Here is a 6,004-nt window from a genome sequence, read left to right as displayed (position 1 = left end):
CCCATAGATTCTCTATAATAGATTCTCTATGGGGTTAAGGTCATGTGAGTTTGCTGACCAATTAAGCACAGTGATACTGTTGTGTGTAAACCAGGTATTGGTACTTTTGGCAGTGTGGACAGGCGCCAAGTCCTGTTGGAGAATGACATTTCCATCTCCATGAAGCTTGTCGTCAGAGGGAAGCATGAAGCGCTTTAAAATGTCCTGGTAGACGGCTGCGCTGACTTTGGTGTTGATAAAACACAGTGGACCTCCACCAGCAGATGACATGGCCCCCCAAACCATCACTGATTGTGGAGACTTCACACTAGACCTCCAGCAGCTTGGATTGTGGACTCTCCACTCTTCCTCCAGACTCTGGGACCTTGATTTCCAAAGGAAAATTGGAACTCTGGGACCTTGTGGATGGTGTCAATGACTGCCTTCTGGACATCTGTCAAGTCAGCAGTCTTCCCCATGATTGTGGAGCCTGCTGAAACAGACTATGGGACATTTTAAAACACTTAGGAAGCAGTTGCAGGTGTTTTTTGTTAATTATTCTAACTTACTGAGATAATGACTTTTGTGTTTTCATTGGCTGTAAGCCATAATCGTCAACATTAACAGAAATAAACACTTGAAATAGATCTCTCTGTTTGTAATGACTCTATATAATATATGAGTTTCACTTTTTGTATTGAAGAACTGAAATAAATTAACTTTTTGATGATATTGTAATTTAGTGAGATGCACCTGCATATGATGACTGTTGCCCCCAGTGGAATATATGCGGTGTCTATTTTGGGATATTTTAGTACACCCATGATGATACTATAGACAGCCATTATACCTGGAATAGCCCCTTCCTTGCGTGCCTGGCTTTTTTTGGCTTACATGTCTAACAATCACATATGTGTTGTGTCCCTTCCCCCATCATCCTATTCTTCTATTGCTGAATAAATATGATAGATTTTATACTCCCTGGACTCCTTTGATGGTCTTTTACCCTGCGGGGTTTTCTCTCATATATGGACTCACTGTGTGGTGGTGATGGTAGAGGACATTGTGTAGCAGGATCATTTTGGCCTTGTATAGTAGTAATTTTGGGAATATTGGTCTTTGTATAGTGTATTTTAGATTAGTAACAGTGGTATACTGTAATTATATATGTATAAATCCTCTTTTAAGTGGCAGAGAGGTTATATGGGGAAACATGTACTTTGGGGCTGGGGTCCCTGATCTCTTAGGACCCCAGCAACGCTCCTGCACTGGGGAAAAGCAGGGTCTGGAGGCCACTTTAATATCATCATTTTACGGATATGACGCCAAAGAAACTAATGAAGTGCTTTGCAAAGTGCCATAATTTCACAATTCTGAAAACAAATTGTAAGTTTAGTTCCACTATAAGTGATGTTAATTCTGTTATGAGAGCTAACCTTCTGAGACAGTTTATCACTGCGGTGTGTGAATTGTCACATTAAGCTTTGCTACATCAATACATAGTGACGCTCAGGATCAAAATGCTGCAGGTCCCATCTCTTCTACAGAACAATCCCATGGAAATAAAACTGATCATTTTATCAGACGGGATCATTAGACCTTACCTGGTTGGATCCTTTGTTTCTGGTGGTTTCTTTCCCAGGTCGTCATTAAGGCCCTTTACAATAAGCTCCAAAAACTCATCGGACTTTCTGAATCTTTCAAGCGTTTTCTCCATCACAGAAAGGACAGAAAGGAGGCGCTTATCCTGGCAGAAGAGGATCAGAGATATATTGTTCTACATCTTCCAGATGTTTGGATTTATCTACAGACTAATGATTAATCTCGCATGAAGAATGATAATATTATAAGAGATCACAATTTTGGGGTAAAATTATTAAATTTTTTAAAAATATATATATATATATATATATATATAGCAATTACATTATTCTGACAAGACCAATTTTTTGTTTTTTTCCTCCCCTTTTTCCCAAAAAATATAACTTTGTTTTTCCATTCACATAGACGGAGGGCTTGTGTTTTGTGGGACTAGTTGTTGTTTGGAATGACAACATTCAATTTAGCACATAAAGTATTGAAAAATGGGGAAAAAAGTAAGGTTATTATTTTTGTTTGTTTGGGGTTTTTTATGAACATTTTAAAAAATGTGGTTTGTGAGACCATTTTCATCTTGCGAAGACCTAATTTTATAAAATGATCCCATTGATGGAGTTGTCGGCTTCTTCTTGTGGAGAGATCAGTAGTTACAAGTTTCTGATTGCATTTTTGGGAGGGAAGTAGAGTGACCCAAAAACCACAACCACAACCATGGCACTTTACTGTCCTTTACAGCATTGACCCGACGTGTAATAGATTTATATATAATGAAAGATTGTACTTATGTCAATGCAGCAGAAACAAATATTGTTTTACGCTTTTTCTTTTTTATAGTTGGCCAGAAAACCGCAGAACCTTAAGCAGAAAATGACATGAATGAGAACATCTGCCCGGCTTGTACCGGATCCGGGGGTGTTACGTACAAGGCGAAGTCCCCAGAATAAGGGTTTGCTTCATTTTGGTGCAGAGTTTCTAGTAGTTTCTGGTTCCTACTGTTACAGGCAGATACCGTCTGCATAATACAGCCAGCAGCGCCTCAACCCCTCCATGCATGTGGACCCCGGCACAAACACTCAGGTCCATCCTTTTATGCTAAGACATTAATAATTCTACAATTATCACACACAACTTATATACAGTAACCCCCCAACCGTCCCAGATCCAATGGGACTGTCCGGCTGTCGCTGGAGGTCGGGGCTATGTCCTGACGAGCTGTGTTCTGTCAGGACAGTCAGTGTAGTACAAGAATGTCTCATGCCGTGCTGCTGTGATCGCTCCTGGAGAGGGGCAGCATCCGCTCCGCACGCCTCGTACACTCCCGGCTCCGCTCCGCACGCCTCGTACACGCGCGGCTCCGCTCCACACGCCTCGTACACTCCCGGCTCCGCTCCACACGCTTCGTACACGCGGCTCCGCTCCGTACACCTCGTACACGCGCGGCTCCGCTCCGCACGCCTCGTACACGCGCGGCTCCGCTCCTCACGCCTCGTACACGCCCAGCTCCGCACCGTACACCTCGTACATGCGCGGCTCCGCTCCGTACACCTCGTACACACGCGGCTCCGCTCCCCACGCCTCGTACACACCCGGCTCCGTACGCCTCGTACACGCGCGGCTCCGCTCCGTACGCCTCGTACACACACGACTCCACTCGGTACGCCTCGTACACACGCGGCTCCGCTCCGTACACCTCATACACACGGCTCCGCTCCGTACGCCTCGTACACACACGGCTCCGCTCCGTACACCTCGTACACGCGCGGCTCCGCTCCGTACACCTCGTACACACGCGGCTCCGCTCCGTACACCTCGTACACACGCGGCTCCGCTCTATACACCTCGCACACGCGCGGCTCCGGTCCGTACACCTCGCACACGCGCGGCTCCGGTCCGTACACCTCGCACACGCGCGGCTCCGCTCCGTACACCTCGTACACGCGCGGCTCCGCTCCGTACACCTCGTACACGCACGGCTCCGCTCCGTACACCTCGTACACGCGCGGCTCCGCTCCATACACCTCGTACATGCGCGGCTCCGCTCCGTACACCTCGTACATGCGCGGCTCCGCTCCGTACACCTCGTACACGCGCGGCTCCGCTCCGTACACCTCGTACACGCGCGGCTCCGCTCCGTACGCCTCGTACAAGCGTGGCTCCACTCCGCACGCCTCGTACACACACGGCTCCGCTCCTCACGCCTCGTACACGACCAGCTCCGCACCGTACACCTCGTACACGCGCAGCTCCGCTCCGTACACCTCGTACACACGCGGCTCCGCTCCCCACGCCTCGTACACGCGCGGATCTGCTCCGCACGCCTCGTACACACGCGGCTCCACTCCGTACGCCTCGTACACGCCCGGCTCCGTACGCCTCGTACACGCCCGGCTCCGTACGCCTCGTACACGCGCGGCTCCTCTCCGTACGCCTCGTACACACGCGGCTACGCCCCGTACACCTCGTACACACGGCTCCGCTCCGTACGCCTCGTACACACACGGCTCCGCCTCGTACACACGCGGCTCTGCTCCGTACACCTCGTACACACGCGGCTCTGCTCCGTACACCTCGTACACGCGCGGCTCTGCTCCGTACACCTCGTACACGCGCGGCTCCGCTCCGTACACATGCGGCTCCGCTCCGTACACCTCGTACACGCGCGGCTCCGCTCCGTACACCTCGCACACGCGCGGCTCCGCTCCGTACGCCTCGCACACGCACGGCTCCGCTCGCCTCGTACACGCGCGGCTCCGCTCCGTACGCCTCGTACACGCGCGGCTCCGCTCCGTACGCCTCGTACACGCGCGGCTCCGCTCCGTACGCCTCGTACACGCGCGGCTCCGCTCCGTACGCCTCGTACACGCGCGGCTCCGCTCCGTACGCCTCGTACACGCGCGGCTCCGCTCCGTACGCCTCGCACACGCGCGGCTCCGCTCCGTACGCCTCGCACACGCGCGGCTCCGCTCCGTACGCCTCGCACACGCGCGGCTCCGCTCCGTACGCCTCGCACACGCGCGGCTCCGCTCCGTACGCCTCGCACACGCGCGGCTCCGCTCCGTACGCCTCGCACACGCGCGGCTCCGCTCCGTACGCCTCGTACACGCGCGGCTCCGCTCCGTACGCCTCGTACACGCGCGGCTCCGCTCCGCACGCCTCGTACACACACGGCTCCGCTCCTCACACCTCGTACACGCCCAGCTCCGCCCCGTACACCTCGTACACACAAGCGGCTCCGCTCCCCACGCCTCGTACACGCGCGGATCTGCTCCGCACGCCTCGTACACACGCGGCTCCGCTCCGTATGCCTCGTACACACGTGGCTCCGCTCCGCACGCCTCGTACACGCCCGGCTCCGCTCCGCACGCCTCGTACACACACGGCTCCGCTCCTCACACCTCGTACACGCCCAGCTCCGCCCCGTACACCTCGTACACACAAGCGGCTCCGCTCCCCACGCCTCGTACACGCGCGGATCTGCTCCGCACGCCTCGTACACGCGGCTCCGCTCCGTACGCCTCGTACACACGCGGCTCCGCTCCGCACGCCTCGTACACACGCGGCTCCGCTCCTCACACCTCGTACACGCCCAGCTCCGCCCCGTACACCTCGTACACACAAGCGGCTCTGCTCCCCACGCCTCGTACACGCACGGATCTGCTCCGCACGCCTCGTACACACGCGGCTCCGCTCCGTACGCTTCGTACACACGCGGCTCCGCTCCGTACACCTCGTACACACGCGGCTCCGCCCCGTACACCTCGTACACACGGCTCCGCTCCGTACGCCTCGTACACACACGGCTCCGCTCCGTACGCCTCGTACACACACGGCTCCGCTCCGTACACCTCGCACACACGCGGCTCCGCTCCGTACACCTCGTACACACACGGCTCCGCTCCGTACACCTCATACACGCGCGGCTCCGCTCCGTACACCTCGTACACGCGCGGCTCCGCTCCGTACACCCCGTACACACGCGGCTCCGCTCCGTACACCTCGTACACACACGGCTCTGCTCCGTACACCTCGTACACGCGCGGCTCCCCTCCGTACGCCTCGTACACACGCGGCTCCGCTCCGTACACCTCGTACACACGCGGCTCTGCTCCGTACACCTCGTACACACGCGGCTCTGCTCCGTGCACCTCGTACACACGCGGCTCTGCTCCGTGCACCTCGTACACACGCGGCTCTGCTCCGTACACCTCGTACACACGCGGCTCCGCTCCGTACACCTCGTACACGCGCGGCTCCGCTCCGTACACCTCGTACACACGGGGCTCTGCTCCGTACACCTCGAACACACACGGCTCCGCTCCGTACACCTCGTACACATGGCTCTGCTCCGTACACCTCGTACACACGCGGCTCTGCTACATCCACACTGTAAACCCCTCCTGACCCCACACATAAACTTCAGCTCATC

The sequence above is a fragment of the Phyllobates terribilis genome, unplaced genomic scaffold (genome assembly GCF_046119375.1).
Source record: "Phyllobates terribilis strain yellow unplaced genomic scaffold, ASM4611937v1 Scaffold_60__1_contigs__length_8166268, whole genome shotgun sequence".
In the NCBI taxonomy this organism is placed as follows: domain Eukaryota; kingdom Metazoa; phylum Chordata; class Amphibia; order Anura; family Dendrobatidae; genus Phyllobates; species Phyllobates terribilis.
The sequence above is the reverse complement of the archived record's forward strand: the minus strand, read 5'-3'. Positions refer to the sequence as shown.